An 11,610-nucleotide genomic window follows, 5' to 3' on the forward strand; every position below is an offset into this window, starting at 1 on the left:
ACTGTTATATGATGTCCTTAAGGCAACAGATCAACCTTACCCACTATCCCCTTAGTTCAACTTCCTAGTGCTTGTGAAGCTGCTTATACATTAAAGGCATGGGTTTCCGAGGCTACTTATAAATTGGTGTATAATAGACACTAGATGGCACTAAAGGTACTCTTAGAGACTGCTATGTTATACTGTGTTATGCTGTATAATTAGACTATAGGATTTCTGTGTGATGAGTTTGATATCCCCCCCACTCAGGTGGTTAAATAAAACTCTAGCATGCCATGCAGCAGATAAATAGTTGCATATTTCATTTAACACTGGCAGAGAATGCAATGATGCATTCTCTGAACTGGAGGTTTAGAAAGGAATGCAGAGGCCAGGTTCGTATGGAGATTCAGGTATACACTGTAGGCCTACAAGGTGAAAAGATTGGTTCTTGAATCCAATTGAAACACTTCCCATAGTGCATGATAAATGGAATGTAACCTGTGGCCAAATGAATAGACCTGATGCACATTCATTTGCAGCTTAATTTGCTGTCCACGCCAGATATTATGACTATTAAAAATTGTTCTCTAACCCAAGTGGATGGAAGAGTTCCCACAACATTATAACTACAACAATAGTTAAAGATAGCTTAAGTGCTTGGTGTGGACGCCTGGACGGCCTTTTAAAAGATGATTCAGGGATGAGTGGATAGCCTATAAAGTATGCTTATAGATGTGCTAGCCCATCAGTTTAAAATCATTAATCCTCAGCAGCTTCAACATCATTATTCTGTGACTGCAAGACTCCAAGTTGACGAGCCTGTTTATGACTGTTCATGTCAATCCATTTTAAATAGGCCTATTAACCAGCATCTATACTAAATCACAACTTCCCCTATGGATTAAGATAAGTTAAACGATAAAACTTTATTGTATAATATAAGTAGGCCTATATAAACAGAAAATCCCACTTTGAAGCGGAATGTGGGGCCATTCAAGCACATACATCGCATTAATACTGTATGTGGTGAGGCACTATGTGTTCATTAAGTAAATGTTGCCCAATCTTGCAGCAAAATACTCTGCTTTCTAACTGTGCAATATGTGTGTGTATACTGTGGGTAAGGTAATAGTAATGTAAAGTGTGTCTCATCGATATAGGTTGTATTGCATGTGTTTATTTGTACAGATTTTTACATTTTTTTAGTCAATATAGACTAGTACAATGAACCACATTATGCATTATGTATGATTCTGTGCAGACCACCTGTTTGAAATGCAAATGAAAAGCAGGAGTTATTGGTGTGTGCGCGTGCGTGCGTGCGTGTGTGTGTGTGCTACAAACAAAAACACTTTCTACTGAGCTGTCCGGGGTGCTGTTGGTAGCCTACTTTGTAGTAGGATGTCATGTCTCAGGGGGAACATGACAGTTACTAGCTTGGGAAGTAGTTGAAATAAGAAGAGATAGAATATGATATGAGACAAGATACAATTAAATATTTACTTTATCGACCCACAAAGGGAAATTGTGTCAGTACTGCATGGAAGAAGAAAGTATTAATAGCTTACAATTACAATGAAAGCCAAATGAAGAAAAAGATCATGAGATACGATCAGTTAGTCAAATCAAGCCTTATTTAGTTTTATACATACAAACTAAAACTCACACAGTTGAACTACACAATACATAGCCTACTATGATGTCATTTCTGCAGCACAGAATTAAATCTCAATAAATCGTGTTATTTTAGAGAAGTAAAACAGTGTAAACAATAAAATATAATATAAATATAATCAATAAAATATAATATAAATATAATCATATAGCCTAATCAAATAATAATCAATGAGATGATGGTAGATAAGATTATATGAGGTAGGATAAGATCACATTAACTTATTATTCAAAACTGTTTTTATTTGCATTTTAAACAAACATTCACATACATAGACAGGAACAGACAGAAAACAATTATGCACAGGATCACATTAACTTTATTGATTACTGAGGCGAAATGGGTCGGGTCGTGCAGCAGGAACATGGTGGAAATATAATCAAAGCTCTATGAAATGCATATAAGACAAAAACAAAGGAGAAAAAAAGAAAGGAAGGAAGACCTAATGATAGCACTTTGTACAGACTAGACAGGCACCGGCCTACTAGGTAACAATGCAAGGTGGGAACGATGCAAGTTGGAAATGCATAACCCCCCACACCCAGGCCAGCTATGTGATACCCGTTGTACCTGTCTGTCTGTCTGTCTGTCTGTCTGTCTGTCTGTCTGTCTGTGTCCCTTTATTGCCCGTATATGGAGATTTCTGTGTCAGCCATGGCCAAAAGAGTCTAGGAAATAAAAGGTAAAAGTGTCTTTTGTGATGAAGTGATCTGAGAATGCACGTATATGCGTGAACAGCTGGGTTTTATGCATACTATGGCTATGCATATGCTTTGTATTATGTATAATATGTTTAATTTATGTTTCTTAGTTAGCAATTAAAGCAGGGAAAAAACGTTCTTGCCATGCTTTTAAAAGAATGTTTTAAGTGTAGGCCTACATGGGTTTTATAAATTGTAATCCACTTTAGTGCTTCATCTCGCAGGTGAAGGAAGGAGTGAGAGGATATTAACATAATTCAGAGCTACATCAAGGAGGGAGATAGAAGAGCTGAGATGGGCTTTATGCAGAATCTTATAATTTATATGTTTAAAAACCATCCCTTTTCTGTTAAAGGAATACTGTCACTTTTGATTAGTGCATTATCAATGGAACTGCTTGGTCCACAAGAATATTAAGTTATAGTTTTACCTTTGTGTGCGTTTTACACTATAGCTCTCTTTTATGTGTGTAGGGGGTGTGTATGACCCAGGTCAGTGATTCTCAATGTCAAGGACTCCTGAATTAATGTGTATTTGGCCGCAGACCGCCATCTGAAAAGGTTTTGTGCCAAGATCTGTGGTGTTAAAAATGTCAGTATTCAAACATTTTCAAAGAATGTCAAGATTTTTTGAAAATAGCTGATGTATATAGGGCCCCTGCATTAGACCACGGACCACCATAACTCTGAGAGTAAGGGTCCATTTGGTTCCATTTGTACACTCAGAGTTACAGCAACATAACGGTCCATTTGGTTCCTAACTATCCATCATTATCTGGGGACCCCCTCAAGGACCCCTGGGGGTCCCTGGACCCCATTTTGAAAACCACAGACGTAGGTTATCATGTCAAAAGTCACAGTGGTGCAAAAAAAACTGAGCCGAGAGGTAAATGCAGACAACCTTCTTGCACTGCAGTATTCAGCTAATCTCCAAATAGTCTCCTTTGATGGCAACAGTGTGAGGCTGTTATGTATTATTCACATAAATACTGTGAGCAACATACACAGTAATGGAGAGTGTCTGGAAATACATCAAAGGCCATTGTGCTTGTTTTGTGCTTGCAAAATATTAATGAGTGTCCATATTGTGTTGTGCAATGAAAGTTGATGGATAATGTTGTTGACTCTGAGCATGTTTAAAACTTTCAGCGCTGTCAAACACGAGGTCCCTGGCGATGGCCATGAAGACAAGAGGGAGCTTACAGAGAGAGAGAGAGCGAGGACTCTGATATGGTAGGATTGACAGCCTGTTTGTTCAGTCTCAGTTTGAATGCACAATAAAACACTTTAAAAATATTACAGTGGGGAATACACAACCATTTCTGGGCAACAGAGATTGTCAACAAAATCCACAACAGCCAGGAAACTTGAACTAAAAGATCAAAAATCTATTCAGTGTTCAGAGAAGGAGATGGGTGTGGAGGGAAGCTCTGATGATTCTGACTTCGCGGTTTAAGTTTCAAGGTGTTCTTTATCTTTTGTACAGATACATGAGAGTACATTCTTTTAGGCACACTGAGGCACACACCGTATAATAATGATAATATTATAATAATACATACAATGTATATAGCGCTTTTCTAGGTAGTCAAAGTCGCTTTTCAGAAACAGAATAAAAACAACTTTATCAGGGGAAAAGTTGTTAAAAGGTTAAAAGTGTGGGAAAAAAAAAGTTGTGAAGTGGGCGGTGTGGTCACAGTGGTCATCACAGTGATGGAAGTGATTCACTTAAAAAAAACATAAAAGTGTTTTTTTAAGTGCATAGTCCTATTTATAGGGCTATGCACATGTGTCATGTGTTTCTAGCCAATCACAGTCCTGAATAGAGTCATGGTGGCCAATCACGGTGCAGGGTTAGGGGGGTACAATGGTGGCCAATCACAGCGCAGGGTTGGGGGGGTGCAATTGGGTCGATGTCCAAACCTCACATGTAGGGGCGGTTGCACCACCCAAAAACTAAAGAGGATTATGATTAGGTAGGGAATGTGAGTCTGAAAAGGTGGGGTTTGAGTGTGGTTTTAAACGTGGTGAGGGTGGGGTCATCTTTGATGTGAGCTGGGACTGAGTTCCAAAGGGAGGGGGGGGGGCAACTGAGAAGGCCCTGTCACCCCAGGTTCGTTTCTTTGTCTTGGGGATGTCCAGGAGGTTGGCATCACCCGACCTGAGGGAGCGGGAGGCGGCGTGGCGTTGGAGGAGTTCAGTAAGGTAGCGGGGAGCCTGGTTGTCGAGGGTCTTGTAGGTAGTGATCAGTATCTTGAAATCTATTCTGTGTTTGACTGGGAGCCAGTGAAAGTCACGGAGGACTGGTGTGATGTGGTCCCTGGATGGGGTTATGGTGAGCAGGCGGAAAGCAGAGTTCAGCCAGTAAATTGTTAGATATACAGTACCATAATCGTGGCAGCACTGCCAATGGACATGCATGCATGGGTTATCATTTAGGTGATTGACAACTGATGAACAAGTGAACTAGGTTTACATTAGGAAATATGTAAACCTAGTTTACATATCTAATCTAGTACCTATAATATAAGTACTAGATTTTCTGGTTGCTATGCGGCCTTCAAATGTAGTTCTATATTGTGCTACGGAGAGCAATGGTCACCGAGTTAAGGCCATTTGAATGTTTAAAACTGCTGTAACACTGCTGTAGCACCCCATGTGTGTGCAATTTAGTTTTTGTTGGTGTAACTATATACTGTATGTGCACCTCGACAACGTGTGCCTGGCAGCAGTAATAAGCTGGGTTGTACAACATGGCCCCCTGGTGTGCCTATTCTCATGGCAGACCCACGGACAGCGTTTGTGCGAAGTGGTGCGGATCGGAGCAACGGTGCGCCTCGACAATGTGTGGCCCCTGACACAGTTTGCTGAGTTGGCCCCTCGTGCCCCAACTTTGGTGCGGATCAGAGTAACGGTGCGCCTCGACAATTTCATTTCCTGAAAAAAGAATATTTTGTTTTTTCATTTCCTCATAAATGAACATTTTGGAGTTAGCTGGTTTCTGACCGACAGCAGAGATACTGTCTATAGGATAGCTATGGTCTACATCTAAAAATAGTACAAATATACAATAGGCTACACAAGCTATCAATCGTGTTGACAAGGTTGTCAATCGTTTAAAAAAAGAGAAGGTTCATTAAGTTGGTTGCAGTGGTCATTAAGTGGCAACTGAATGTTTGGAGAGGTGAGGTATGCTGCTGTACTGTGACAATGCAGAATGAGTATTAAAGGAGCAGAGATAAGTGAGATTGATGTTAGGCTGGCATAGATTTTTCTACATGCAGCGTGTCACACTCAAAGTCTATCGGACGGGCACTGGCAGATGGCTGTCTGGCTAATTCCCAAATAACTGAACAAAATTGGATGTTTCCTTTTAATTTGGGTCTGACACACAGGCAAATTGTATCAAGAGTATCAGAATATCTCACAGACCCTGACTTTGGATGTAATATGCTTGTAATGGTTGAAGATATAGCAACAATAACTAAATATCAGAAGAGCTGCATAATAGGTGAGAGGTATAATTGATAGGTTACTATATATGTGACACGCGAATGAATCATTAACACATAGTGACATAGTATATTAATAAATAATATAAATAAATAAAGAGATAATAACAACAGAAAGCTGTGTATTCGTGGCGGCGGCTAGGTGTAGGAGGAGAGGTTTACAAAACATTAAAGAACTGTCTCTTACTTGAAGTTACGTGTAGAAAACATTTATCACAGGAAGACCCAACTCATGCGATTGCAATATGTAATGGAAACTAAGTGAGAGCTAAAGAAAGGGTAAAATCATGGGAGGGTTATGTTATGTTTTGTTATGTTATGTTATTATGTTATGTTATGTTGCTGTTACTTTAATGCATGGATTCGTTTGAAAACAATTCAAACGTAATAACCACACCATGCTGTTTAGCCTACTTTGACTCAATTTATTTTGGCAAGTTTAGTAACATTTTAATGACTTCAGAGAAAATGCAAACAAAATGTGGACTTTAAAAATGAAGCCATTAACAGTAATTGTCTATGGCTGAAGCTGTGAATAATAGACAATGATTGACACTGGTACAGTCCTGCTGTAACCCTCATCAGCCCTTCCAGGCTACAGTCAAGTGATGTCTTCCTTATTGTACACACAGCTCAATAACACACACTATGAGCCAATTTGCCGACAACACCAGTCAATCTGTTATTGACCCAGCCTTTGACAGTATCGAATACAAGTGTTCCCAGTAGGTCACTGGTTTCCAATGAACTGTCTGTCTGCCTCTTTTCTCCTGTGTGTGTTAATCTATTGTATAGACTGGATGAGAGAGGCTCCTCGGAGCTCCAGGTACAAAGGGGGTTGGTTCAGTGTATCTGTTTGTTTCATCAGGATGGCTTTGTTCACGTCTGTTGCACCCTTCTCTTCTGCGCACCATTTGAGTGATCTTTTTCTGTTATGACTTGCTGCATGCTGCCAACTGGTTAAGTGGGTTACATGTGCTAACTGTGTATGATTGTGAAAGTGTGCGTGATTTATGTGGTGCCTGCATGGTACTCTTGTTCTCATGGTACCTTGTTGAATTAACTTTCAACAAGGTTATTCTCATGACTATTTGCTCTGGAGAGAGAGAGAGAGACACACACACACACAGAGGTATGCAGCCCCATTGGTGTCCTCTAAGAGCAGTCGGTCAAGGACATTACGGTGTGTCTGTGTAGCTAAAGGACAAATCACTGCTGTCCTGTGCACTGCACTGATGAATATCCCGTTTTATTCTGTGACATAAACTACACTGTTTAATATCTCCACTGTGAATTTTGAAGTCATTATGCTTTTTAAAATATTGAATAATTGCTGTATATCGTATAAAGTGTTTTAATTTGTGGAGATGATCTTGTTGAACAGGATAAGTTGTAAGCCTTTGTTTGCTACGCAGTTGATTTTCTTATCCAAAATCCACTGTAAAAATTCCATTGGTACTCTCGATAGCAATCGCCTTCTGTTGTCCTTGCTCTGTTTTTGTATTCTACTGCTGGTAGCCAACCAATCATGAAAACAAGGTTAGAATGCCAGTATTTTCCTTGTCGTTCCTAAAACGGTTCTACTGAATGTAGAACATTTTCTTCTACTGATATTTTCTCATGATCTGAGCCTGTGATTAACATTTTGTAATGGGTTTTGACCTTGCATTTCTTATTGTACTTGTCTGAAGTCACTCTGGATAAGTGTGTCAGCAAAAATGACAAAAGTGTAAGTGTAAATACGTCAATTCTATTAGCTTACACTGTATAATTATTTAATCTCATTCAATCAGAAGCCTGGTATGAGATTTACAAAGCCATAATCCATCATTGTAAACAGTTTGGTGTCAAGTTTGACAAATGGCACTCTTGTTCCAACAATGTTTTAATAGACTTTTTCTCATATTTTGTGTTATTATTTCATGTAATTGTATTCATGTGCACGCTAGCATTTTCTTCTTCTTTTTTTTTGACTAATCATAGATCTGCAAGAAATGACCCCATAATTTCAATACACTTTACACTGTGGTGTATGAAACACTCAACATGTAGGTCAATTTCATGCACATTCATTTGAAATGTCCTTGAGATCACTCAACAGTCCACCAATCGTCATTTGATTGGGCATGATTTTGGATGGCACATCACACAGTCCAACAGTGAACAGCTGGGTTGTCAGCAAATAAGTTCTACTTTACCATGAAGTCCAACGACCTTTTCATGGAAATAAAAACATAATTATAAAGAGACACAAATCAGGGAAAGGGTACAAAAATATAGCTGAAGTGTTTTGAGTGTCGAGGTTCCAATGGAAAAAAGTATGGAACTACCATATAACATTCTTTCCACTAGACTGAGCCACCGCTCGCGGACAGTCTTGGTCAAAAAAGTAACCATGCAGGAACCCAAGGACAACTGTGTAAAGTGCCTCTGCACAGTTGTAACAAGAGCTTCTAGTCTCAAGTGTGCCATGCATAATGCTGGACCCTTAAGAGAAATCATACGAGGTGTCTTTGTCCTCCCTTTGCATCTCCCCTTCATTGTCATTCATGCAGGAAGGTGACGTGGACAGCACCTCCAGCTCTTATTAAGGAGTGTCCTCAGTGGCTGGTGTTCTTATCGTCCCGCTGGAGTTTCAATAGGAGGGCTTTGATCTGAGAAAACTCTGGTCACAGGGTACTATGTTAAGCTAGAAGACTTATCTAGGTCCTGTTGTACATTGCAGGAGATCTTTTATTGTGGCTATTTTAGCTATTCATTGTACGTATAATATATATACGTGACATATCCAGAATTGAGACATTTTGAGTGTGTTTTTGCATATAGCAGGGTTAGTATCTGGCCTCCCACAACCCCAATCTCAGTGGATTGTTTTCTCTGCGCTTTAATCAGACCCAATGTTCCCTTTTCCCCTTCAAATATCGGTCCAGACCAGAGCTTGGTAGATTTTAAAATAGTCGATGTATATAGAGTTCAAGTGTTAAAACTGATTTCGATACTGTATAGTAACACATTATGCTGGGGTCTGGGGGCCCCCTGTGTGTGTGATCATGCGGCCAAGTCACTTCTTTTTGGCTTGTTTGACGTAGACCTGGCTGCTTGAGCTGCTGTGCTATAGCATACCATTCAACACATACCGATAAAAACATACCCATACTTTTGAAGGAATTAAATATATGAGCGGGGTATACCCCCGCTATCTATGCAAAACAAAATTCAACTCTTATTTTCTCTGCCATCTCATTTTCTCAATCAATCATTCAATTCCTACCATAGTAGCTGGCCTCCACAACCCCAATCTCATAGTAATTGTATGGATTGTTTTCTCTGCCACTTAATCAGAACCAATGTCCCCTTTCCCCTTCAAAATATCAAAAGCGGTTTTATGTAGAAAGAAAAAGAAGCCACTCACAAGATTTTCTCTCTTATACAGTACATGGTGTTTCTTCTTCCTTGAGTTCAGCAGTTGCTTAAAATTGACAATCAAAATTGTCTTTAATTAAGTTTGTGTGCCGTGACTGCCGTCACTGTACTTATTCAACAAACACTGAACACATATTTGAGTGAATGTCTTATGGGATCACCGTCCCCAGTCTTGCACAAGAACCGAGAGGTTCAGAATTGGTGGAGACGGAGACGGATGGATGCTTTTGAACAGAACATTTCCTATATGTTTTAATGGCCTATCTTGTTCTTTTGATCATTGAGATCTAACTTACTTACTCAACATATCCTGGATGAACCTTCCCCTCTTTTCCCTCTGGAGTTTTAGCAGCTATTCCAAAATGGTTGACTGTACCGATTCTAATGTCAGATGCCTGGTGAGAATAAATGTCACCTGTCAAAAGGTTCTGTCAGTCTTGTGCACCAGTAAATGTGATGGGATGTAACTATTTAATGTATGCATTTTCGGTAAGCCTCAGCAATAAATTCTGATGTTGCAGCACCTGTACCAATATGAAAAGTCAGTGTTGCATTTTCTAATTCTAGCCTCATGGAAGCTAATTTATTATTTTTTTGCTACCAGAATCTGAAAAAAATAATTTGTAGCTCCTTTGCTGCTTTTCTGTTATTCACTGCTTCTTATCTAAAAACTCACTCTGAAGTACATGACTTTCGACAGTGGGGTTCAACTCCAGTCCTGGGGATATAATACAGAGCACCTCTGGTTTCATTCTAGCCAAACCACAATCTAATCACAGACTAATTTAAACCTGGGAACACAATCACCACTTGGTGGACTTGCAAATCAGCTGTAGTTGGATCACTACGAGTGGCATTGAGAACCACAGTTTCAAGTGACATCCATGCTATTACATCTGTGACCAGAAGAGATTGTGGCTGTGAGTGGCAATGACCACAAGATGGCAGAAGTATTACCTATACTAGGACTGCCTTCATGACTAGAATGGAGTATAGTGTACATTCTCAGTTGGCAAAAAAGTGGAATAATTGCCAAGATGCCATGTGCATTAAATGCACACATGGCATCTAGGCAGTTTATGCCATTTTTTTGCTGATGCTCTGGGGCATCATAGAAAAAGTAGGTGTGTGTGTGTGTGTGTGTGTGTGTGTGTGTGTGTGTGTGTGTGTGTGTGTGTGTGTGTGTGTGTGTGTGTGTGTGTGTGTGTGTGTGTGTGTGTGTGTGTGTGTGTGTGTGTGTGTGTGTGTGTGTGTGTGTGTGTGTGTGTGTGTGTGCGTGTGTGTGTGTGTGTGTGTGCGCGCGTGTGTGTGTGTGTGTGGAGGCAGTCCTGTATCAGATGTTTGTTTTTTCTCTGTGCAGTTGCCAAACTGTCATGTTGCTTTCTCACTCAGCAGGAGTACATTACGTTATGCATGAATTGCACTCATTTCACAACCCGAACATGTGAAGAAAGGAAATGTTTTTGCCATAAATGAGTGCCCAGCTCTTGTGGATATTTGCCATGCACGGCCATCATTCAAAACCTCCTCCACTTTACTGCTGTGACTGTAATGCCCCTTCATATGCAAGGCTCTCTAAAACACGTAAACATATCTGTACATTTTTAATGATTTTGTTTTGTTATTTATAAACCTGTCTCAGGAGACCCTCTCATGACTTTCTTTGGATGAGTTTTATCGACCTGTCTTGAAGCTGTGGGCTATGATTACAAGGGTATACATTAGTGAAAGCGCAGGGGAAAGTATTGAGGTAGGTCTGAGATTGATCTGTTTTTTATTACATACATAAAAAAAGTGATATACTGTTTAAAAATCTGACCACTACTCCCACAAAATCACTGAAAATAAAACATATGATGACACAAATGATGGTACTTTTTTAAGGATATTACTTGAGCCCCTGGTTGACAAATCAGTTTCCAATGCATGAAATAGAATTTTCAGTATCTTTCAATAATGGATACTACTGGAACAGACCAAATCAAAGCCACCTAACACAAGATGGCATACATGTAGATCAACTAGCTAGCCAACAGGTTTCTGCTCTCTAATATAAGTTGGAGCTGGAGTGCAAATTCAACCCCAGCGGTTTGGGGAAACTACAATGAAAGCATACTGCAGTTTTAAAAGCTCCCAATTAATGATTAATCATGATTAATAATTGTTACTTCAAAGTAGAAGACGCTGAACTATATCAAAGCAATACCCTCAGGAAAACTTTGTTGGGTAAAAGTAAAACAAAAGTAATTCTGCACTCTAAAAGAATATCAAATCTGTTACAGAAACGTCTGTCACTAGCCAATGCAGAGGCGGGGGGG

The sequence above is a fragment of the Gymnoscopelus microlampas genome (genome assembly GCF_963454915.1).
Source record: "Gymnoscopelus microlampas genome assembly, chromosome: 6".
In the NCBI taxonomy this organism is placed as follows: Eukaryota; Metazoa; Chordata; class Actinopteri; order Myctophiformes; family Myctophidae; genus Gymnoscopelus; species Gymnoscopelus microlampas.